Source organism: Pogona vitticeps, chromosome 4 (assembly GCF_051106095.1).
Source record: "Pogona vitticeps strain Pit_001003342236 chromosome 4, PviZW2.1, whole genome shotgun sequence".
NCBI classification, from domain to species: domain Eukaryota; kingdom Metazoa; phylum Chordata; class Lepidosauria; order Squamata; family Agamidae; genus Pogona; species Pogona vitticeps.
This window is the reverse complement of record NC_135786.1, coordinates 11,666,396-11,692,895: the sequence shown is the minus strand read 5'-3', so window position 1 is coordinate 11,692,895 and position 26,500 is coordinate 11,666,396. Positions and strand designations below refer to the sequence as shown.

General features: G+C 41.9%; 1 protein-coding gene across 8 annotated transcripts in view; it reads left to right on the top strand.

Annotated features, from left to right (window-relative positions):
- CDH4 (cadherin 4) overlaps positions 1-26,500 on the top strand; it is a 954,442-nt gene that overhangs the window by 607,634 nt on the left and 320,308 nt on the right. The gene's annotated exons all lie outside the window — the stretch shown is intronic.

The following is a 26,500-nucleotide window of genomic DNA, read 5'->3' as shown; positions in this document are numbered from 1 at the left end:
GTGGTTGTCTGCAGATGGAAACACGGTGGTGTACTAAAAGGAGTATGGTTTGATCCAGAGTAAATTAACCTACATGAGCTAACATGGTGATAAAATCATTTGAATCTAAGCCTGTCTTCGAGTTCCCCAATGCAATTCAAAGGCCAAACCAGGCCCTTGGAATATATCTCAATTTCCTCCAGAGTGATCTGTATCCCATCTGATTTGACTTGTACCCCAGATCTAAATCAATCTATGAGCTTTTCATTAACTTGTGTGAGAAAACTGAAATGGCACTTACAGATTTGGCTTTGGTTTTGCACTGATGGAAGTATCGTAGACCCTACAGAGGAGATCAACCTTGTCATATTTCAGACAGCTAACTCAATGGCTTCGAATTCTTTCCACCTTTAACCTTTACTGTTTTAAATCAAAGGAAAAGGGTACAGTGATTTGAGTCCCATCTATTTCTGTCTGTGCTCCAGACAGTTTGTAAATTGGCTTCGCTCTGCTCCAGAACCGAATCTGGCCATTCCGCCTCAGCCTGGACCTCATGCAAATAGACCAGGTTGATGTGGTTAGTAATTTGGGGTCTGTCCAAATCTGGTGTGCAGTCCTCCTTGATTGAAAATTTAGGCCACATTTTATGCCAAGTTACATTTTGTGCCAGTGCAGCCACAGTAAATGAGGCCTTATATGGGACAATTTATTCTGCTGATAACTTAATGTTACAGCTAGGATTTTTTCATGCCTTGATAACTGGAAAGTCTTTCTGCTACCTGTTCATCCTTCCACACCCTTTCCTTTCCTTTGAAGTTAGGTGGTAGAAGATTCAGAACAGATATAATGACAGGGGTGCTCTGTTGAACGGTGCACAGGGAAAGTATGAAATTTCCTTGTGAAAGATATAAGTCATTGTCATCAGGTCAGGCTTTTTTAAAGGAGAATTTGACAAGTTCATGGTTTATCAATAGCTGCTACTTATGATGGCAGCACACTACATCCTACCTCCAAGATCATGTTTCCTGAGCACAACCTGGAAAGTCCCTTTTAAGAAGAAATAAAACAATGACCCTCTGAAGCCATCTGTAACTGAGCCCTGGGACTATTGTGTGTATGCATTTGTGCACCTGTGTACATGCATGGCCCCTGTCAATAGCCAATTGTGAACGTAATATAAATGGAATGGAATAGGGCGAAAGGAACACAAATATAAAACAGCCTCAAATACAAATATAAAACAACCTCAAATGGACTCAGCAAATGCCACTCCAGCATGCAGGGAGAAGGTACTGGACATTTGTTCAGAGAGATAATGAGACTTCTCTGTCTTAGGGATGAAATGGAGCAGAGGTCCTGTTTATTTGGCTGATGGAATGCTGATGTAGTCTTGAGTAAGAACATGAGAAATATCCACTAAATTACAGTGGAGACCTGTATTCGTGCCTGAGGATATTAAAATGCTAAATTAAAAAATAATCAGAAACTCCAAGGTGTATTTACCAGAACTGGCCACTATAGAGAGGACAAATCCATGCAATGTATAGGGTTCAATATTTCTGCATTTTTAGTATGGGGTGGGCTTGGAACTGACACCCCCCCCCCAGTCCTACTATACTTGTTCTCTTTGGACCATTTGAATAAAATGAGACATATTGACAAGGAATTTTCAACCCACATGAAACTTCTTACCTCTGGTTCAGAACTGAAATAAGAAGGTCCTTTTCTTCCAACAAGTTCCCAGTAATTCATGGAAAATGTCTCTGAGCCTGAATGAATGAATGAATGAATGAATGAATGAATGAATGAAGTGGCCTTTCTCTTTCAGAAGCAAAGGGCATGCACACAGGCATAAACATAAAGATGGTGATTCTAGTTTTGTGGGGGCTGTGAAGCTGCTTTGGATTTTAGTCTGAACTTCACAGGAACTAAACAAGGCAATGAACCCTGTCACCAACGCAGCATGGAGTAAGCAGCCCTTGCGTGTGTGTACACACATACACACACACACACACACACAGAGAGAGAGAGAGAGAAAGAGAGAGAGATCAGACACAAAAGGATTAAGTGATTCTTCAAAGAAATGAACAACCCACTCAGTGCTTCTTATGCTTAAAGGTATAGGAAACCAACAGCAAGAAAATTTGTGTTATTTGCACAGAAGTTGTTCTCACAAATTTAAAAAAAAGAAAAGAAAATCCAATGGAGGTTGGCAGAAAAGAACTTGCTTTCTTATAGAAGAGGACAAAAATGGTATGGTTTTTTTGGGGGGGGGGGTTGGTTTTCTTGTGTTTTCTGCTCTTGTGCCTTAAAATGAGATAAGGGGCAATTTAAGGTAAAGGTTCCCCTTGACAATTTTTGTCCAGTTGTGTCCGACCCTAGGGGGCGGCGCTCATCCCGCTCTTCAAGCCATAGAGCCAGCGTTTGTCCGAAGACAATCTTTCCGTGGTCACATGGCCAGTGTGATTTAGACACAGAACGCTGTTTACCTTCCCACCGAGATGGTACCTATTTATCTACTCGCATTTGCATGCTTTCGAACCGGTAGGTTGGCGGGAGCTCGGACAAGCGACAGGCGCTCACTCCGTCGCGTGGATTCGATCTTACAACTGCTTGGTCTTCTGACCCTGCAGCACAGGCTTCTGCGGTTTAGCCCACAGCGCCACCACGTCCCTAAGGGGCAATTTACATCCCTATTATAGACCAACTTTCTCCTGATTCTCTGTTTGAAAAGCCAGGAGACATCAAAAGGAGTGTAGTTAACTAACAGTAGTTCCAACCAAGTACTGAGGGCAAGGATGTTTAAATGCTTTGGGGGAATTGTGATGATGAGATTCACACCTTGCAAATTTAAGCCCATTTTGCTTCCGTATTACTGCTCACACTATCACCTCCAACGAGCTGCTTAAAATTTCTCTCAAGCCCTGCCTGAGAAGTATCAGGTGAGGTGTATTTCAATTTCAGTCAAACAGTTGATTGGAAATGTGTATAATATTAATACAAGCTGAACTCTGGTTCAAGATGAGGAGAATGGTGGCTTTTTAAAATGCGGATCATTCCTTTCTTAAAAGCCTTATTAGTGTGTAGCTGAAGAGTGACAAAACTAGAGAAAAACAAGAGTAATGACAAGGTCACGGACTATATTATTGCATATCAGTCTAGTGGAAGTCTGCATTTCTGCTTTATTGAAACCTTCCTGCGTTAACGAACAAAAGAAAGAGTGAGTTTGGAAAACAAATGGTGCAGGTTCACCAGATTAGTTAAGGGACATCAAAACAACAATAAAAACCAACATTTTAACTCAAAATCCCAACGTTTTTCCAGCATTGACCCTAACAGATCCCTTTCAGAAACGAGAACTGATGTATTGTTTTCTGGTAGAGCTAAAGCAAACACACTTTGTTAACCGCTATTGTACGACATCCACAGATTTTTCTTTCTTATGCTACTTGAGATATGAAAGGTGCTTTGTACCAGATGCTGTTTCCTCCCCAGCTTTGTCTTTTCATCTGACAATTGAATAGAAAAACCCACTCAATGATTTATCAAGGGCATGTCGATGATACATATTTCCATTTTTAAAAATCTGAGTCAGATGGGGTTGTGTTTGTACAGAACCAGTGTCCAGATTCTGTAATGGACTGTAGAAGGGGTGGCACTGGTAGAACCACACCTGAAATATCTTGTTTACCTTAAGAGCCCTACTAGGTACTTTTTAGCATTCTGTATAGGGTTTGGAGCAGAAAATTGGTCCATGGGCCTGCCAAAGTTGTCCACTCCTCCCGCAGTTTTGGATTCCCAACCTGCTCATAGCTGAGCATGACAGTCTCAGAAAGTATGACCTGGTAGCACTCGTAGGCATTCATAGTAGACACACCCATTGAGTCTCTCTCAAACAAGCAGTGATCTCAGTCTTAAAGGGTGGATTCTATGGCATTACATGAACTAAGAAAGCAAAAAAGCATGGTGCTTATATACCACCCCATAAGAGTTTAAAGCAGTGGTTCTTAACCTTTGTTACTCGGATGTTTTTGAAATGCAACTACCAGAGCAGTTGGTGGTGAAGGCTTCTGGGAGTTGCAGTCCAAAACTCCTGAGTAACCCAAGGTTAAGAACCAGTGGTTTAAAACAGTGGTCCCCAACCTTGGGCCTCCAGATGCTCTTGGACTACAACTCCCAGAAGCCTTCGCCACCACCTCTGCCGGCCAGGAGTTCTGGGAGTTGAAGTCCAAGAACATCTGGAGGCCCAAGGCTGGGGACCACTGTTGTACAGGACACCCATGGCTGGTTTAAAGCACTCTCTGGGCGGTTAACACATTGCCCCTACAGCAAGCTGAGTACTCATTTTATTGACCTCAGAAGAATGGCTATCTGATGCAATCTTGAGCTGGCTACCTGGGATTGAACCCAGGGTCATGATCACAGTTTTGGCTGCAGTACAGCTGTTTAACCACTGTGCCACGAGGCTTTGCAATGAATTTGCAAGATTTGTTCCTTCTAAACAGTTCCATAAACTCCAAGATAATCCAAGTAGCTTCCTAAAACTATAAGAACCTCAGGTTTTTATTTTTATGTTTTAATGTTTTTATGTTTGTTGGTAGTTTTTTTTTATTTTTGTTTTTGGTTGTTCAGTGTTGCACGAAACCTGATAGCAATTCAATTAGAAAATGCAAATGAGGTCACCGATTTACCACCAGAGTGTTGAATTACCCCAGAGAAAACAGAATGATATTCTGGAATAACAGTAAATACTTAATGATAAAACTTCTCTTACTCTGTTCTCATCTGACTGGCTATTTTTGCAGTTGAATGTGTTGATGGTGCCTGTGGGTATATTCTCTTAAAAAATAAAAATGAAGGAGAAGGGAAAGTCTTATTTGTGAAATGAATAATTTGGACTTCTAACTCACATCAGCGTGTATGAATCTCACACTTGAATGAAATTGTGTTCTTGGGGAAAAAAGAAAGTTGCAGGAAGAGCCTGGTTGTGTCTCTTTGCACTAGTTGGTTTGGTTGGGCTTTGCTTCTTAGGAATTTCCCACTTGGTGTTCCTGCATGTAAGAATATTTGCATTTACTAGCTTAATCCAAGACAAAAGATGAACACTACAAGTATGCAAACAGAATAGGTGCTCACTTCCACCTTTGTTACACAACTGGAAAACAGCTATTTCCACAGTATCTTATTTGATGTAAGTTTCTATAGCTCAAATGGTATTGTCTCATTGTGCACCTATCAATAGAGATTTATGTGCATATGCACAGTAGGCCCAAGATGTGCTTTCTGGCCTTTCCTTACAATCCACTAGACAGGACCCTATCAATGTGTGGCACCACTTCTTTGAGATTATATCCACCTAGAGTGGTTGTGGTGGCGCTGTGGGCTAAACCGCAGAAGCCTGTGCTGCAGGGTGAGAAGACCAGCAGTCGTAAGATCGAATCCACGCTACGGAGTGAGCTCCCGTCGCTTGTCCCAGCTCCTGCCAACCTAGCTGTTCGAAAGCATGCAAATGCAAGTAGATAAATAGGGACCACCTCAGTGGGAAGGTAACAGTATTCCGTGTCTAAGTCGCACTGGCCATGTGACCACGGAAGATTGTCTTCGGACAAAACACTGGCTCTATGGCTTGGAAACGGGGATGAGCACCGCCCCCCTAGAGTCGAACGCGACTGGACAAAATTTGTCAAGGAGAACATTTACCTTTACCTTAGAGTGGTCGTAATGACCAGATAGGCGGGGTATAAATAAATAAATAAATAAATAAATAAATAAATAAATAAATAAATAAATAAATAAATAAATAAATAAATAAATAAATAAATAAATAAATAAATAAATAAAATATCCCTAGAATTTTATAGAAGTGGTCTCATTTGTATCTGCCTTTAAATGGACCTTATATAGAGTTGGGGACAGTCGATAGGGATGAATGTTTTGAATTGTTTGGACTACAAATCCCACAATTCTCCATTCTGGGATTGATACCTGACAGACACCTGAATATGGTTCACCAAGGAGAAGCCTAAATTGGAAGGCCTGCATGCTAAGCTAGGCCTTGGTCCTCCTAGCTTCCTGCTGAGAAAGAAAGGTCCTAACTGGGTGAGGAACAGGAAGCTTCGGCCATCTCATGAGAAGAGAAGAGTCCCTGGAACAGGCCCTGATGTTGGGAAAGAGTGAAGGCAAGAGGAGAATGGAACGACAGAGGATGAGATGGTTGGACAGTGTCATTGAAGCTACCAACATGAATCTGACCCAACTCCAGGAGGCAGTGGAAGACAAGAGGACCTGGCGTGCTCTGGTCCATGGAGTCATGAAGAGTCGGACATGACTTAACAACTAAACAACAACAAGGCCTAGCTCAGCCTCAGACCCATCCAACTGAGGCCTTTCTCTCAGGCAAGTTGCATTTAAACTTCTGTAAGGTGTCTTGTCAGGTAGAAGTCTAAGAATGGAAAATTATCTGAGTTTGAAAATCCCATACTTAGCAGTCTACAAATTCACTTTGAAACTGTCTAAAGCAAGTTACCTAAACAATCTGAAACCATTCATTTCCAGTAGAATAAAGCACACAATTTATATGGTCAGAAACCAGGCCATGCTCTCACTAGCCCCCAAATGTGGTTGTGATTGTCTTCTGTTGCTTTTAATGTCAATTTTGACTTATTTTAGCTAAATTTAAATTATTGTTTTTCTTTTAGAATTGGTTGTATGCCTCGTGGAATCGGTTCTGTACCCTGTAGAACTGGGAATAAATTTATTAAATAAATTTACAATCAGGACACTCTAATTTTTATAGCTTTCTCTTTAGTGGGCATGCCAGTGATACCCATAGTCATGCAGGCATTTGTCTGCTTGCTCATTGACTGTACACAAACCCAGTAGATCTGTACTACACCAGTACAGTGGGGTCTCTACTTAAGAACTTAATCCGTATTGGAAGCTGGTTCTCAAGTTGAAAAGTTCTTATGTTGAATCTGCATTTCCCATAGGAATGCATTGAAAACCATTTAATCCGTATCTGCTCTTTTCCGTCCATAGAAACTACAGTGGAACCTCTACTTAAGAACTTAATCCGTTTTGGAATGGTGTTCTTAAGTTGAAATGTTCTTAAGTTGAAGCAAAATTTCCCGTAGGAATGGACTGAAAACCAATTAATCCGTTCTGGCTGTTTTTTTGTTATGTAGAGGTGTGTTCGTACATTGAAGCATTAGTTCCCATAGGAACTAATGCAAAGCTGGTTAATACGTACTCTATCACTAGGGGGAGAATTTTTTTTAAACCTAAGATGACCTAAGGTTAAAAAAAGAGCAGGAAAGGTTTTTTTTCCTGTTCTTATCTTGGATTTCTGTTCTCAAGTAGAAGCAAAATTTAGCAAATGGAGCTGTTCTTAAATTGGATTGTTCTTAAGTAGAGACGTTCTTAAGTAGAGACCCCACTGTATGCATATTATTAATAATAGTGTGCTGCCAAGTAAGTTCTGACTAATGGCAACTCTTTTCAAAGTTTTCCAGGTAGAAAATACTCGGAAGTGGTTTATCATTCCCTATTTCTGGAGGTGCTTCTGAGACAGTGCAGCTTGCCCAAGGCCACACAGGTTGGCTTTACTCACAGGGGGCACAGTGGGTGAATCAAACTCCCAAACTTTGGCTCCACAACCTTATACCTAACCCACCGAGCTATCCAGCCAGTTACATGTACTATTAGTGGAACACAAAAACAATCTAGGCAACATGCAGGCTTTTCACAACAGTTACTAAGAACTGTGTATCTCTCAGTTCCTGCATCCTTCCACAAGTGTGGGGTGCCCTCACCTAATGACCCCCCATGCCACATTATCCATTTGGGACCCTTTGAAAATCTAGTAGTAAGTCTGGTCTCTCCGTGTTTCTTTTAATCCTCTGTTTCCTTTTGCCAGCAGCTTACTGTTAGGGTTGCCTGGTGTCAAGTTAAGTACTGTACCTGAATTCCTAGAGAACTTCTATACTTCTTTGGTCCTCCAGGCAGGGAGACAAATTCGAAGCCAAGGAGCACTGGAGGAAGAGATTGTTGATTTGTTTATGAGAGGTAGCTGTAAAGCATGGACACCCATTTCCCCTCATTCCCACTGGACATGAAGGGCCACTTGGCTCAGCAAGAATGTTTTCCTGTGCGTCACCCTAGATGACTGATGAAACCATGTCAAGCCCCCATCACCTCTCTCTTCAGTCTATTACACTCCTTTCATCCTTTGCTTTTTAGTACATACTACGATACTATGCTCCAAGTGCCATTTGGATCAAGATAGGGAATGGAGCACCATCACCATGACTCATGAGCCTTCTTGTTTCATAGTCCCTGGTAGCAGTAATGCCGAGTTTGTGGGAGGAAACTCTACACCCTGCCAACCTTTGCCAGTTCTTTCTCTGTGACATCACTAATACCTCTCCCCCGTAGTTTCATGTTTTGACTGTGAAATCTCAGGGAATTAGATGCTTCTGACCTGAGCTGATCAACCATAAATGACAAATACACCTGGGGGGAAAAGTCCTTTCTAGAAAGAATGGGTTTTTTGTTTCTATCACAGTGAGACTCAGGTTGTTTGACAGAATGAGTAGTGGAACATAAGATGTAAAAGATGAAGAACTGTTCCTCTACACAAAGACTACCAGTAGCCATTTTCATATGGATGAGCATATTTTTCCTAGCAGACCAGTGACAAAGGTCAGTGTAATACTGCCTGCTACCACATCATCTATGCACGGCATGTTCATAAATGAATCAATTTGCACATTAAAATGTTTGCTTTGACAGTGCTCTCATTTGTTCAAAATAAAGGGTATTGAAGAGGCAATATGCTAATCAAGGTAAGGTCCTGAAATGAATTAAAATCTCACCTCTAGGTGAATGGTTATTTTGGCTACCTGTCTCCTAAAACAGAGCACCCAGGCTCTAATACATCACTTCCCTTAAACAAAAGAAAATAAATCCAAGGGCCCACATTGCTCACCCATGGCATATGCATTTCAACCTGCCACATCGGACCCCTTGACCTCTAGTCTCCTCTAACTTGTTGATGTCTAGTATGGTCTCCTCACGCTGCTGTGTCAAATGGGAACTGTAAACAGGAGCTCCAGAAAGTTCATGACCACTATTATACATATACAAAAATCACTGTGATTATAATTCCTTGTGGTAAAAATAGATGAGATTTAAATTAATATATAGTCCCACTGGAGATATGTTCCTAAGTTGTTCATGGAGAGAAAACACAGTTCAAAGTTCCAAAGTATAATTGATAAGTTGTGTGCGTGTGCACGAATCATCTCTTCCCCCCACACCTGTCTTCCATTGACAGAAGGCCATATAGCCAATGTTGGGTAGGATTCTATGAATACCATATTTCTGCACCTACACCATACAGTAGCTCCCAGAATCCTAGAGTCATCTAGCTAAGACAGTTGTGGGATTCTGGGAGTTGTAGTAAATATATTATATATAATATATATAACTTTTAATAATTTATATAATATATATTTAATATATATAATAATACATATAACTTTTTTTGTTGCTGTCCACTGACATGGTTGGATTGTGAAGCTTTGCTTCCAGAACATGCCTTGCAATTAGATGGTGAACAGGAAGGTTTCAAAATGTCACCTCAGGAACCATTTTGACGGTGTGTTTAAGCAATGCCAGCACTGAGCTGGTGACAGGAATTGGAACAAAGGATGGAAAGCTATAGCAGTTTTAAAATACTTTTGACATTTTGAAACTTTTTAATATAATTCAGACCAACTCCTTTTTCAATGTGTTCTCAATAGCTCATATCATTCATTGTATGCTATGCTAACAGTAGTGTTTAAGGTCATTCTGGAAATCGCCAAGATATAACCAGGAAATGGAACAAAGCCAAATGTCAAAAAGGGGAGGGAAATATATATAAATTAAAAAGCAGATAAGAAAATATGTTCAACATTCATTTTATTATTTTAATGAGCTTTCCCCCCCTCATTCTTAACTGCACGTGGATGGTCTATAATTTTTACTGGCCACTTCATTCAGCTTATGAAGTAAAGTATTGTGTATGAGAGCTATAGCCACAGTGTATCTTTTAGGTGTCAAGGTGCCAAAAATTCATTGTGTTTCTTTTTCTGCAACAGCAAATTCATGGTTTTGAACTATGCTCTAGCTAAATAATAAACCTCATTCAAATGTTGTGATGTTATATCTGTTGCATACTTAGGTGAAAGCACGTGAATGGCCTTGTATAGGACTGTATTGTAAATCAGCTTCTAGGTGTGATCTTGTCTGTTATAGCAGTGGTCCCCAACCTTGGGTCCCCATATGTTCTTGGACTTCAACTCCAAGAAATCCTGTCCAGCAGAGGTGGCGGTGAAGGCTTCTGGGAGGTGTAGTCCAAGAACATCTAGAGGCTCAAGGTTGGGGAACACTGTGTTATGGCATGCACTATGTGGAATAATGATGATTTTTCAACAGCTGCTCAGCTGTTTCAAAATGGCTACCGGGTAAATAAAATGGCTCCCCGCTGTGTTTAGGGACGGATTCCTCGCTATACAGGCAGCAAAAATGGCCGCTGTAGGGAGGATCTTCGCTGGACGGTGAGTTTTAAGCCCATTGGAACACAATGAAAGGTTTTCAGTGCATTTCAATGGGCTTTTTATTTATGCTTTATGATGTTTTCGCTTAACGGCAATTTTCCTGGAACGTATTATCGCCGTTAAGCAAGGCACCACTGTACTCCCAAAAGATGGCCATCCAGCCTCTGCTTAAAAACCTCCAAAGAAGGAGACTCCACCACACTCCAAGGCAGCCTATTCCACTGCCGGACAGCTCTGACCGTCAGGAAGTTCTTCCTAATGTTCAAATGGAATCTCTTTTCCTATAGTTTGAAACCATTGTTCTGTGTCCTAGTCTCTGGAGCCCTGGAAAACAAATCTGTCCCCTCTTCAACATGACATCCTTTCAAATATTTAAACATGGCTATCATGTCTGCTCTCAACCTTCTTTTTGTAAGGCTAAACATTCCCAACTCCCTAAGCTGCTCCTCATAGGACATGGCTTCCAGACCTTTAACTATTTTAGTCGCCCTCCTCTGGACACGTACCAGGTTGTCAACATCCTTTTTGAATTGAGGTGCCCAGAACTGGACACAATACTCCAGGTGAGGTCTGACTAAAGCAGACTCCAGACCCTCAGAATGGGGAATTAATTATGCTTCTTTGGTCCATCCCCTGCTCTTCCACTTTTGAGTTGCGTGGGCTGGGACATTAAAAATATTCAGAATTCTTGCTTTTCATCTGTGTAAACTGTCTTTGGTAGAAAAGGACACTCTCACAAACTTTCAATCTGTGCAGGATCCTTTTCATCCAGGTAAATCTGAAATGAAGAGTACATTTTTTCCCTGCCATTTTCCCTGTAATTTGCAGAAACTGACTTTGCACAAAACAATGCTCTTTGCCTTCAAGAAGGAAACGGCACACAGGCTGCAAAAGCACACAACAGCTACCTGCTGGTAATTGTTTTAGAGAGATGCAAACAATCCTTTTGCTGCTTCTTGTCCTTACAAGCCCACAAAAGCAGCTGCCGTTGTCATTTTCTGCAATCTGTCTTACTTGTGCTAAAGCATTACTTGTGTTAAAACATGATTTGCTTAATTTGCTCTCTTTCCCAATATGTTTTGCTTCTTGAGTGCATCACAAAATACCATCTCCCCATGAAGTGGAAAAATGTATCTCTTATTGAGAGGAACTGGGATGTTTGGGCATTTAAGTCCAACATACTAAACTCTTTCCAGCTTTGTTCTTTCACTGGATTTTGTCTCTAATGTTTCTGTTTCACTAGCACTACTTAAGTCCTCACTGAGAACCATGCCATATTTTTTCCAGAATCTGCTCATCCGGTTCTTGGTAGAGGTGCTGTATAATTCTGTTCTCCAAGTCCTTCTCTGTAGGAGAAAATGCTCTCTAAGAATACCAAAGCTGGTCATTTCTGATTTAACAGAAAGCCAGAGGTGAACATCCTGTTGCATATGCTGAATAGCACAGTGGTTTAGGCATCTGACTGCAGACCCAGAGGCTGAGAGTTCAATTCCCCACTGGGCCTTCTTGACATGATGATCCATAGGGTCCCTTCCAGTTCTGCAGTTCTAAGATCATACATAAAGGTGAGACAGAAGGACAATCATATAAGTGCCCCACTGATCCAGTAAAATTCTCATCACACAGCCAGATGTGTCACCAGTATCACAACCAGTGTGGAAACAGGGTTGCAACAAAGACCAAGGGAGACATTGATATGATCGCATTTCTGCTTTGTGTTTAGGCAATAAAAGAGTGCCCAGAAGACTTCAGATGCTTTATTTATTTATTTATTTATTTATTTATTTATTTATTTATTTATTTATTTATTTATTTATTTATTTATTTATTTATTTATTTATTTATTTATTTATTTATTTATTTTATTTTATTTTATTTTATTTTATTTTATTTTATTTTATTTTATTTTATTTATATCCCGCCTATCTAGTCAACTCAGGACCACTCTATGTGTAAGATGTCCACAGGATGTGCTGAACATCTTGTAAGCTTTGTGTCACTTTTTTCCTTTATTTTTTTTCCTTTATTTTTCTTTCTTTTTTTGTGATTATGAGATGTCTGTGTTGGAGTCTCTCACTCAGGCTTTTCTCCATCTGTCAACTGACGAATCCTGCGTCCTTGCCAAAACTGACAATTTTTTCCTACTAATTGACTCTAATGTGAACCAATCTATGCAGCCTCACGGTTAACTGATACCAACACTCCCAGAAAGGAATGAATTTCTTCCTTAACTAGCTGGTTTTTTTTTTGAAGGAGTAAAAATTCATAGTGGAGTTGTATTCTGTTTGGTAAATGGGAAGGCGATTTGGTCTAATGAGCAAATAATAACATTCCTGATTGTGGACCACCGGTTTTGACAAAGGTCACAAATGTGCCGATGCCTCCGATTGCCTTTGGAAGTGATGATGATCAAACGGTTTGATCTGGCACTTTGAACAGCCTGTTAAGATTGTTTCCTGTTTGCTTCCCAAATTAAGATGCCTTTTAGGAGCAAAGAGCCTTATGTGTGTGTCTTTGTGTGTCTGTGTGCTCTTGTGTCCATCTCAACGCTGTTCATTACCTTTAAAGTGGAAACCTGGTACCCGATTCCTATTTCTTTGTCAATTAGCTACTGCCTTTTATGCAAACCCATTAATTTAATGCCCTTGCTGAAGCGATGTGCTTGGAAAAGAGCCTTGCAGCCGAAATGCTGGTTTTTCAGTCCACTTTGACACAAATCGTTCATGAATAGCAATTTATGTTTTGATGCTAATGGGACGTGACTTGAAGCTGCCTTTGATTAAATTCACCATAACGCTTACAACTCTTTGTAAATATGGTTGATAGGTAGCCATAATAGCTTTCCAGTGGGAGGGCAAGAACACGGGGGTGAGAATGACACCCTAATGAGAATAGCAGCTTAGCATCTGGAATCTTAGTAGGTCTGGAATGAAGAGGATCATTAGGCATTGTACTTTGTCCTACTGCTGTCCCTGCTTTGAGGGGCTGCTGATGTCTCGGGTTTAGCAAATTAAGCTGCGACCTAAATATAAAAACTATAATTACAGCAAATAAATCTAAATGTAAATACATTCTGCTTTTGTTCCACAAGACTTTAGTTTGTCCTGCATGGCAGTGTCTAATGAAATCACACCCTCTTGGCTGAAAAAGAAAAGAAAAGAAATCTAAGTATGCTCCATATAAATGGAAGAAACTAAAGAGAAATTTGTTCTTTTCCTGTACAGTTGCCAGTGGCTGCCACACGTATTTGTAGAGCAGAATTTGTGCAAATATATATCCATGTATCATTCTGTGTGTTTTTTCCACTCGCAGGAATGGGATTTTTGGATTTTTTTTCAGGATACAAATCCCCAGATTCTCCATTTTGGGAGTTCTGTTCGGCGAACTGACACCTAAATGGGAGAAAAGGCTAAAGTGCAAGATTAGAAAGTCTAGTGGGTCCTAGTTCTTCCCTTGTTTCCTGTTCCTTCCCCAGTGCCAACTGGGAGCTTTCTTTCTGAACAGGAGGACAGACAGAGTTAGGCCTAGTTAGCCCTCAGAAGCTTCCAGTTTAGGCTTTCCTCCCAAATGACCCACATTTATGTAACCAGTGAATATGCATGCATCAACCTGAAACTTTTCCAGGTCGGCAGATTCAACACTTTCCCAGACATTGTCCAAAATATCTAATGATCACTTATAAAGCCCTAAACGGTTTGGGACCTCAATATTTGGCAGATCGTCTTCTCCCACCCAAATCTACCCGAATCACCCGACATAGCCAGCAGGGGCAGCTGAGGGGTCTGACGCCGAGAGAGGCCCGGAAGGAAAAAACAAGAAACCGGGCCTTCTTGGCGGTGGCTCCTCGGCTGTGGAATGCCCTCCCAACAGAAATTCGGCTGGCACCCTCGCTGGGTGTTTTTAAAAGCCAGTTTAAAACTTGGTTATTCAAGAAGGCCTTCCCTCCAGTCAATTAAGTCTTTCTCTCTCTTTTTTTTCTTTGCTATTCCATCTTGGTAATCCTCTCTTTAAATTAATTGTTTTAAATTGAAATTTGTAATTTTATGATTTTATATATTTTTATACTGTTTTGTTTTATTTTGTAAGCCACCCCAAGTAGACATGGTCTAGAGGGGCGGGGTAAAAATCAAATAAATAAATAAATAAATATTAAAATATTCTTATGTATCGATCCCATCTTTAATATTACATGCTAACTTATCATTAATAGCTATATCCCAAACTTCTTTATAGTGTTCACTTCATTGAAACTCATACTTTAATTTCCAATCCAATTCCAATTCCCTCATTTTCCAATTCCTGTTTCAATCACCTAGTCTCTTTCCAGCAGCTTTGATGGCCTGACCTATGCTGGGCCAGAGGTACTTTAATCTATGCTTTGAATGGAAACTCCTTTGATGGTCCCAGCACCTGAGGTGGGAATTTTCCCGCCACCTGAGACATTCAGTCTCAGCTGGCTCTCAGTATTCTGTGGCCAGAGTGGTTCTCCAGGGTCTCCAGACAAGCCCAGTGTATCACTTTAAAGCATCCCCTCTGAGAGTGGCATGTGGATGGACTGGGTGTGTGTGTCTCGAGAGCAGACCTTCACTCCATACCTTGCTGTAAGAAGATGCCTCAGATTGAGACATTAGGTGCACAACTACATGCGCTAACTTGCCCAAACAGCCACCTGCCCTTGTGCTTTGCAATAGCAGTGGAAAGACAGTGAGCATTTTACCACCCCTCAAATGGAGGATAGGGTAAGAGGGCCTGGTGTATGCTTGGAAGGAGATTAGTGGCTGAACCTAGCAGTGTTCAGAATCTTTTCTTCTGCAAGTTAGAAGAAAAGGAACTATTTTAGTTTGGTCTGTCCTCATCTCCTAGCCAGATTTTTTCCAATAGTGCAGAGGTGTGAGTCTTTCAGCTTCTTTCCAAGAAAGTGGTGGGGGGAGAAAGTCTGTGATAAGTAGAAGGAAGGTGATTGAGACTAACCATTAGGAGGAACTTTCTGATTTTAGCCGCTGTCTGGCAGAAGAAACAACATGGAACACTGTAGTTTCCCCTTTGTTAGAAATATCCAAGCAGAGGATGGATGGCCATCTGTCGGAGTGAATGAGATTCATACAATCTCTTCCATGCTTTAGGTTCTGTTGTTCTTTGCTGACAGGCTGCAGGACATCTCCACATGGGGCCATGGCTCTTTATGGACTTGAAGATTTATTCTGAAAGGGACAGCAAACGTTACCCTTTCTTTCTTTCTTTCTTTCTTTCTTTCTTTCTTTCTTTCTTTCTTTCTTTCTTTCTTTCTTTCTTTCTTTCTTTCTTTCTTTCTTTCTTTCTTTCTTTCTTTCTTTCTTTCTTTCTTTCTTTCTTTCTTTCTTTCTTTCTTTCTTCACTTTGTGGGGAAGAATTACAAAGTTGTGAATTGTTTCAGGTGAAGAAGGGATAGTACTGGAATAACAGGTTAATTCCAGAGGACTAAATATTATAGGTGTACAGTGTTCCATTTATCAAACATATCCCTTTTCATGCATTTCTCTGATCCAGGTGCCCAATGTTGGGAATGCCCTCCATAGCTAAACTCAACAATCATCCACTTTGATGACTTTCTGGCACTGAGAAAGACTTCATGTGCATTCCAGCACCTCATATAGTTGGTTTTCATTACAGTTTCATAGTGTAGCCCATTTATACTAATTTAATTTTGGGAAAGGGCAGGCTCTGTGGTTTTAAACCATCTGTTATCATAGCATCATAGAACAGTGAATTTGGAAAGGGCCTATAAGGTTGTCTAAGTTTCGCTTGAATGCTTCCACCACTGGAGCACTCACCACCTCTTGAAGTAATTGGTTCCATTGTCTTACTGCTCTAACAGTTAGGAAGTTTTTCCTGATAGTCAGTAGAAAGCTAGCTTCTTGTAACTTGAGTCCATTATTGCAGGTCCTGCACTCTGGACTGATTGCCAACAGGTCCTGCCCCTCCTCTATATGACAGGCTTTCAAGTACAGTAGTTGAAAAGTGTGATCATATCACTCCTCAGTCTCCTTTTCTCAAGAATTATTATTACTTTGACTGTTGTATTTGATAGTATTGTTTTATTGTTTCCATAGAAGATCACATAGAATCACAGAATAATTTCTGTGTCTCCTGGAAGGAGATTGTAAGTCCATTGAGTCCAATCCCCTGCTCAATGCAGGAATCCAATCACCAGGGAAACATATAGCGAAGTGGAGCTAACAATTTACTAAAGAAAGAATTAAGTCAGAGATATAAAGAGGCAATGAAAATACTGAGACTGGCAGATAAACCATGATGTCAAGTGTAATATTGCTGCCTTCCTAGTTCAAGTTATTATTTGCTCAAGTAGCAAGCAGAGACTGCCATGCAGGACAGGTAATATTTTCTTTATGGAGCTGATGTTTATAAAATTAATAATCTTCGCATATTAGAATATGACGAGAATGGTGGCTCAAATTTCCCCAAATGTTACAGCAATCCAAAAAGGCACAGTTAAGGCTGTTACACAGAATCTGATATTTTATTATGCAAATGGGCCAGTGATACGCTTGGCTGGATAATAATGTCCAGATGTCTCTGTAGCCAGGGGCTGACTAATAGCAAAGGCAGGTTGGCCGGAAGAGGAGAACTGGCAGCTGGCTAGACTGGTTACTGTTAACTGTAGCGTAAGGTGAAAGCTGGTATTGTTTCACATTCACTGGTTTTGCTTGTGGGCAGATGAGAAGACAGGGGCTCAAGAGTTTTTGCAATGCTTTCAGAGGATGTGGCAAGTGTTAACTTGATTAATTTAGCACAGGATTTGTTTGAGTCAGGATGGAATTCTGTTCGAGCCTTTCTCTATCAAGTCGTCGTTGTTTAGTCATTTAGTCGTGTCTGACTCTTTGTGACCCCATGGACCAGAGCACGCCAGGCCCTCCTGTCTTCCACTGCTTCCTGGAGTTGGGTCAAATTCATGTTGGTTGCTTCGATGACACTGTCCAACCATCTCACCCTCTGTCGTCCCCTTCTCCTCTTGACCTCACAGTTTCCTGACATCAAGGTCTTTTCCAGGGAGTTTTCTCTTCTCATGAGATGGCCAAAGTATTGGAGCCTCAACTTCAGGATCTGTCCTTCCATTGAGCTCGCAGGTTTGATTTCCTTTAGAATTGACAGGTTTGTTCTCCTTGCAGTCCAGGGGACTCTCATGAGTCTCCTCCAGCACCACAATTCAAAAGCATCCATTCTTCAGCGGTCAGCTTTCTTTATAGTCCAGCTCTCACTTCCATACATCACAACAGGAAAAACCATAGCTTTGACTATGCAGACTTTTGTTGGCAAGGTGATGTCTCTGCTTCTTAAGATGCTGTCTAGGTTTGTCATCGCTTTCCTCCCAAGAATCAGGCGTCTGGGGACCTGAGGTTAGGAACCACGGCGTTAAGAGAATATTTCAGCAAAATAGTTCCTTGCAACATCTCAGTTCCACAGTTGCTAAACGGAGTAGAAAACTTCAGCAGGAAACTTTGGTTTGATGACTAGAAGCATAATCATACCTTGGGCTGACCCACATCCTCAGTGTCTACAAGATTCCACATTGGTTCTCATAGACATAGAGGGCCTTGGGGGAAAAAAGCTTCCCTTTTTTTGGCCTGAAACTTTGTCTTAGCATCCTTGGTCTTCTTAGCTCTGATGTGTTTCAGTGAAGCTGTTCTTTAGCTCTGGTTCCTGACATTGCTCCTCATCACTGAAGCCCGGGTTGGTCCTTCAGCAACATCTTTGAACAGTTACCTCCTTGCTACATTCTGACCGGTTCACGATTCGCTTTTCCAGTTCATGGGGGGGGGGAGGGACCTTTCTCTTCCTGCCTCCTCCTCTGCCTTTGTTGCTCCCCCTCCCCCACTGCACTCATTGCCTAACTGGTGTTGCTGGTGCTGCGTTGCTGCCACCACTGTCTCTGAGGGTGGCGGCAGAGGCTGCAGGAGCAGTGGAAATGGAAAGACCCAGTGGAGAGGCAACAGGGGCAGTGGAAAGGGGTGAGCATCCTTTTTATCGAACAAAACAAAACGCCAAGTGGAAAAAAGTTCAGCGCTTCATTTTGCTTTGGTAAAACAGGATTCCCAAACCGGTTCATGAACTGAACCATAAATCAGTCTGGTTTGTGGTTCAGTTCATGAACCGGTTCGGGAATTTTTCTGGTTCGTGGTTTGCTTCATGCACCTCTCTAGTCCAAATCAATGAGAATGACCAGCCAGTTGGATGAAAGGCTGAAAACAGTGAACACTATCATGGACAAAAGGAAAAAGGAAGCTTGTTCTTTCTTTTTCTTTTTCTTTTTCTTTTTCTTTTTTTTGAAACAACAGAACAAAGATCACTTACCTTTTCTTCTGTGCCTTTCAAAGCCTGTTGTGTTGTTTTAGACAGAAAGCAGTGCATTTTAATCATTTGATGCTACCAGTGTTTTGTTCACACAGTTGACTCAGCTTTGAGCACCTGAGAACATGTACAACTTGTTTAAACACCACAGGAGAAATTAGCGCTATGAGAACACACTGTCAACAAATGAGGATGAAAAGCCTTCTCGTTATTGTCTGACGAGAAGATCATTGGAGGTGGTGAGGAGGAAGCTTTGTTGAAAGGGGAAAAACTTGTTATTTTTGTTTGATTCCTTCAGTTAATTTTAAACCCACAGAAACTATGAGCCACAGACATAACCAGAGAAGAAAGCATGCATCCAAATAATTGCTCTGAGTTACATGGCCTGATCTATCAGCTATGACTTTGTGCACAAAACCCCAATTAAACTCTCTATTGTCAAGTTACTTGTTTGGCTCGAGGGCTTGATTTAGTGTCTGCTCTTCCTAACAAACCACTGATAGGTGATATACAGAATATTTTAATAGGCCTGCAGGCCTATTTCCCCAGATTGGGGCCACAGAGTGTAAAATTATCAGTACTGTGTGTATGTGTGTGGGGTTTTTTTTAACTACCTATTGTTGTGCAGGGTCTTAGCTCAGTGATGGAGTACATCTTTTCCATGACATAATTTCCTTCCAGTCAGCCCTGAGGTTCTCCAAATTAAACATGATCTTACATAACATGCCAAAGAAAGGACAAGGCGATTTCTCTGGCTGGAACTTTGAAGAACTGCTGTCAGTGAAAGCAGACAAGGCTAAATTTAGAAGCCAAATCAATGGTGTGATTCATTGTGAAACAGCAATGGTTGTTAAGCTGATAATCAAGCTAAATTGCTATTCAATTATTAGTGCAGACCAGTGGTGAAGAGACTGACCTGTGAACCAGGAAATCACTAATCACTAATTTCAATAAGTTGTGAGAATGGCTGATGGTCAGCAACAAATCAGGGCTGATTAAAATTTCCTTTGGCAGTTTCATGGTGCACCTGACTTTGTAGCATTATGTCCAAGTTGAGTGCATCCTGAAAACAGCTTTAATCAGCTGGGGTTTGCCTTAATCAGTGGAAATCCATTGCTGGTAATGAGGTCATTCCCATTCTGCAAGCAGAGCTGCATAACAGGATTTCAGCCAATGTGTTGGGACTCGTTTCCTGAGGAGTTGATAGTTTCATTCCTTCATAGATATTATCCAGCCTGTCCACTGTCCATCTGCTTGATTCATGTGCAAGGGGATTCCCCAATCAAAAACCGGGAAAGCGAGCCCTTAGGCTTGGAATTCTTTTTAGCGTTCCTGTGTTTAATGCACTTCCCAAACCCAGGGACGGGGGACACAGACCACAACCAAAAACCTCTCATATGTTGGATAAAAAGAGGTTTCCTTCATCATGGATAGGTGAAGAACAGGGAGATGGCAGCAGCTATTTACTCAAGGTGATATAAAAAAAGACTAAACGACCAAACAACAACATCAATTCTTCATGGAGGTTGGCCAGGAAATAAGGTTTTGAGTGAACAAGCGAAATTTAAAAGTTAGAAACCAACACACAATTGGTAGCTCTCCACTTATTGGACCTTCATAAAAACAGAAGGGTGTGGGTGGAAAAGTCCCTGGAGTCTTTTGAGGCTTCCCAAGCCTCAAAAGACTTCCAGAAGCTGGCGATTACGCCCCCGCTGGCCCCGTGGGGGGGTGGGGGGAGTCTTGCAGGGGTCCGAGGGAGCCTTCTAGGACCCTTGCAAGGCTCCCCCCGCCCCCCCCACGGGTCCAGCATGGCCAAAATCGCCAGCTTCTAGGAGCTTTTCTGAGCCTTTAAAGCCTCAGAAAAGGTCCTAGAAGCTGGTGATTTCACGCACCCCCGTCCCGTGGGGGGGTGGGGGAGCCTTGCAAGGGTCCGAGGGAGCCTTCTAGGACCCTTGCCACGCTCCCCCCACCCCTGCACAGATCCAGCTCTGGCAAAATCGCCAGTTTCTGGGAGTCTTTTGAGGCTTGAGATGCCTCAGAAGAGTCCCAGAAGGTGGCGATTTCACCCGCTCTGACCCCGGGGGGGCAGGGTGAGTCTCTATAGGGTCCTGGAACACACCCTAGGACCCTTTGGAGGTCCCCCTGCCCCCCTCCGCTGGGCCAGAGGGGGGGAAATCGCAAGCTTCTGGGACTCTTCTGAAGCTTCCCAAGCCTCAAGAGTCCCAGAAGGTGGCTATTTCATCCCCTCTGACTCCCGGGGGGGGGGGGCGGGCAGGGTAAATCTCTAAAGGGTCCTAGGGTGTGTTCCAGGACCCTTTAGAGACTCACCTTCCCCCCCCCAGGGGTCAGAGGGGTGAAATCACCACCTTCTGGTACTCTTGAGGCTTGGGAAGCTTCAGAAGAGTCCCAGAAGATCACGTTTTTGCCACCTCTGACCCCTGGGGGCCAAGGTGAGTCTCTAAAGGCTCCTGCAGCACACCCTAGGACCCTTTGGAGGCTCACCCTCCCCCCCCCCCCGCCGGGCCAGAGGGGGCAAAATTGCCATCTTCTGGGACTCTTTTGAGGCTTGGGAAGCTTCAGAAGAGTCCCAGAAGGTGGCAATTTCACCCCCTCTGACCCCCAGGGGGGCAGGCTGAGCCTCCAAAGGATCCTAGGGTGTGTTCCATAAGATGGACCTCTCCATAAGGCTCACCAATTTTTAGGAGGAGAAAACGGATTATTTTTCCTGTTTTCTTCTCCTAAAAATTTGGTGCGTCTTATGGAGAGGTGCGTCTTATGGAGCGAAAAATACGGTATATGCTGCCCACACTACCCAAAGGTCTCTGGGCGGCTTACAACATTTAAAATACAATAAAATTTAGAACAATTAAAATACAATTAAAATATATATAAAAATTGCCATCGGACCCACAGCTAATATTATTTCAATTAAAAGTCTTCTGGAACAGGAAGGTTTTGACCTGGTGCTGAAATGTCATCAGCATCAGCGCCAGCCGAATCTCAGTCGGGAGGGCATTCCATAGTCTGGAGGCAGCTGCCGAAAAGGAGTGAGACAATGGCCCAAATCCTCTTGCATAAAAGATTTTGAAATACAACTGTGAAATCTCTATGGATGTTATCAGCTGACACTGAATAACAGAGTCCAGTATTTCTTAATTTGGAGCAATTTGCTTTCAAAAGTTACACCATTGGTGCTATGCCAGCATAACTAGGCATAACTAGGTAGGAGGATTTGGGCCAGCTAGTCCATCTAGATCAGGATTATCAACTTTGATAGGTAGGCGGTTCCAGGCTCTACCATTCCCTAGTTTTATTTAGAAATACTGGAAATTGCACCATGGCCATATACTGTATTACCCATGAGCTATGGCCCTTCCACAGTACAGCAGCTGATATATTTGTTAGTCTTCCATCCAAACACTAACTAGGTCTGATCATACTTCATCATTTCTGAAATCAGGCACAGTTGTCACGCTCAGGGTGCTGCAATGGCCTGCAGCTTCTCTTTGCCGAAGTCGTGTCTTCAGTGATGAAGAACAAGAGGAGTTGAAATTTAGCATCATCAGGAGCTATATAAGTTGTTATTTTTGCCCTAGAAAATGCCACAAAAAAGGTTTTGACAAGTTCAGTGACATGCCATGAACATTTACCTAGACAGGGGGAAGTAGTCTTGCACCACCAGCCCCTCCCACTCTGCGCATTCTACTGGCGTATTTGCCTTAATGCAGTTTCCTTAAATGTATGTCTGCAAAGGCCTTAACACACTTGTGAAGCTGAAAGTGCTCCCTCAGGCATGGATTAATGCCTCGTCTCCCACTGAACACAAATGAACATCTCCACTTGGTATGTGTTGCATTTATTCATTTTCTTAGTGACAACCTTGTCTTCTTGGACTCCTGTAGTGTTGGTAAGTTGCCCATAAATTATTTTTCTTTTCTCCTTTTCTTTTGACTTAAGAAGGCATAATGTGGCCAGTAAGCCAACAAAGGAGTTGGTGAGACTATACAGAATGCCTACCGTTCAAATTCAATCAGCAACATCTCATGTCTGGGTAAGAAGCTAGTGAACACCTGTACTCTGTAGAATGGGGCCAATTCATCTATTTCCAGTCCATGGATGTTTTGCATGAGTTTATTCATATGTTCATTCTATTCTTGCATTATTCTCCATACTTTTAAAAAACAAACACAAACCAAAATTAATATTAAAATGTTGCTTGTATAAATAGGCCCTAAATGCTGGATCCAAGTAGACTAGACCAATGGAGTTAATGTAACTTACCTAAGGGTTGACTTACAAAGATCCTACCAATTCAGTGGGTCTGTTTTAATTGGAAGAGGGGTTGGACGTAGGCCATATTTGTGAACATAGTGGCTAAAATCTGTTGCTTAGTATAGTAAGACAACTAAAGTTGAATCAATAGGTGTGTCAACTTTCCTGTAAATTCCATTTATTCAGACTTATTGTAATAACAACAATAACAAGGTCTTAATCACCAACATCAGCCATTTTCCTGGCCATGGCCATAAGCACAATATGAAAGAAATACAGGCCAAATCAGGATTGTATAAGCCGCATAAAAAGCCTTATAAGATGGCATGTGAAGAATTGTTTTCAGTCTGTGACCCCCTTCAAATATGCCCGGGGCCCCCTAGGGAGCCGTATGACCCCCATTGAGAATGGCCGACCAACATGATGATTTGATTTTACTGTTTTCCTTGTACTATATTTGTCCAGATTGCTATAACTTTCCTGTGGTTTGTGCATTTTACTTTTAATTTTTTTTATTGCCTTAAATTTTTTTTACTATGATTGCCCACTGAGGGGAAGGGTGATCCAAAAATGCACCAAATAAATAGAAATAAATCTATTTCTATTGGAGGTAGTGGTGGTGGTAATTTTGTGCTCTGTTTTCTGTCTGCATCCAGTGCTCGACATTGGAAGCATGAAGCAAAAAAAAAAAGGTATGATCTCATAGTTCGTACTGTTTTTTCTCTCTATGGTGATGTACACCATGGCAAGGTGTTACTATGTGAGGAGACTCTTTTGAAGATGTCCAAATTGATCCTTCACCTGCAGTGCAAACCATCAACCTCCAAGTTATGCTGATGATCTGTTCCAGTGTCAGAAGCCCTCATTAGGAGTGGCAGAGAGTCACATTCTGCTCACTTGCTGTCAGAGATTTCCGAAGAAATGAAAAGAACAGAATGGTTTTGCTGAGCCGGTACTAATTATTGCAGCATCCGGAAAGCTTTGGGATTCATGCTAATTCTCAAATATCTCTTTCGCTCAGAATCCATTCCCTTGGGTAAACTTGCTGGAACGCAAATTATTTGACCATCCCTTCATAATTTGTTCTTCGTTCTCCCACACCAATTATCCTGACCAACCCAAACTTTTTCTTTAGGAAGGTCCCCCAGTTGGGAATTGCGAGCTGCTTTGGAAAAGGTTCTGTTTCACATGGCAAGCATGGGTTGTGTTTAGGTTTCGTGCTCACATAAGTGCACTTCATAATTCTGAGTGCCCTTTTACATTCATGCCACTGCTTGTTAATGAGGACAGGAAAAGCATATGCAACAAGAGATATTAAGCAGGGGTGCTGGAGAGGCTCAGATCATAAAGACAAGGAGCGAGTTGTCATGAGCAAGAGTTAATATTAATATTTCATTAAGAGGGCCTGGAGTACCTATGTTATAAACCTCGTGGCAAGATGCTAGAACAGTAATATGTAGGAAGCTGCCTCAACAAATTATTTATCCAGCCCATGTATGCCTTTTCTGACTGACAGCTGCTTTTCAGACTTTGGGCCCTGGACGATTGACATCGCCAACTACCTGATTATTTTAACTGGAAATGTCAGACACTAGACCTGTATGAATGCTACCATTAAGGGTGGGCTGTGGTCCACTGGAGGAAGACAGAACCTCCCTATATGTTTGCTTTGACCACGGACTGCCTTTCTCTACCAGAAAGCTGTGGTCCCTTCCCAATAGAAGCAACAGGCTCTTCACAAATATTACAACTGCTGGACAGCTAAGTGGTTTAGGTATCTGGCTGTGGAGTGAGGTTGGGAGTTCAATTCCCTGCTGTGCATCCTTGGGAGAAGCTGGACTTGATGATCCATAGGATCCCTTTCAGCTCTACAAAGGTTGTTGTTATTTGATTTGCATCAGTGAAAGCACAACTGTTCATACCAATGATATTTGCTTATTTTTTGTAAGTCTGCTTCTGCAACATAGGAACAATATCACCCTCCTTTTTCAGAGGAATTCTGGGATATCCTATCCAGAATCCTATTGTATGAGTGCACCATGAGGAACACAAACAGTGATCCTTTAATTAGCAGCAATTTATCCTGGTATTTATGACCTTGCAGTTACGCTAGTATAAATAACTAATAGGATTCTGGCTAATATCAAGAATAGGGGCCTGGAAATTTTACCTCAGATAATAACCACATTAGAAGATGTTTAACAGGCCAGGATCTGCCAGGTTAGTTGCTAGAAACTGAAACTTGTGTTGGGGAGCTTGTGCCCAAAGGAAAAGGTTACCGGGCCATGGGCAGAGTTACTGCTTTGTTACACTTGCCAATCTTGAAGCATCAGCCAACTCTAGAAGCTGATCTTGCAGACTCTTCATCTACACTTGTAGAGAGCTCTATGGCTTAGTCCAAGAAAGGGATGAACCCCAATTTCAAATGGTGATGAATTCAAGGCTGAAAACCACTGGTAAATGGCCCCATCACACTGCATGATATTTCCGTATTTCTAGCCAACCGCCTTGGCAAAGTGGTTAAACTGCAGTACTGCGGTCAAGTCTCTGTTTACAACCTGAGTTCAATCCCAACAAATTCAGGTAAATGGCTCAAGGTTGACTCAGCCTTCCATCTTTCCAAGGTCAGTAAAATGAGTACCCAGCTTGCTAGGGGATGGGGGCAGAGTGTTGTTTGCAAAATTAGGCTGTAGAGCCAAAGAGTGCTCTGGTAAAAATGAACAATTGAATGAATGAATGAAAAATTCACTTCTTAAGGCAGATCATAGGACCTGAAAGCCAGAGAGAGCTCCATAAATTGGGAAGGCCTATATATAAAGAGTATTGGGGGAAGGACAATGATAAGAGGCCTGGAGGAAGAATTAGAGAGAAGACCAATTCTGGCTATAATATTCCCCAGTTGAAGGTGGTGTGAAGAAGGTATGAGCCAAAGTCCTGGGAATTCCTGAGTAGCAGAGTCTATGTCATCATCTGCTCCCTGGCTCAACAGTTCTCTCCAAGCTTAGCAGCAATCCTCACAGAAGCTGGGAGACAAATGGATTTTCCAAGGAACAGTGTATGATGGCAAGCTATCCCTGCTATATTGTTTATTTATTTATTTATTGCAACATATTTCAGTGTGGTTTGGTCTGGGATGAGCCATGAAGACATGCTGACTTTACAAAATACAGTATCTGCAGAGTGCAGACTGATCCAGTTTTCTGCAGTTTTGCTCTTATTATCTCTTTGCTGTGGCCATTTTGAGAGGATGCCACTCCGGCAGGCCAGCCAGCCTCTGCTCATATCCCCACCTCTCAGTAAGG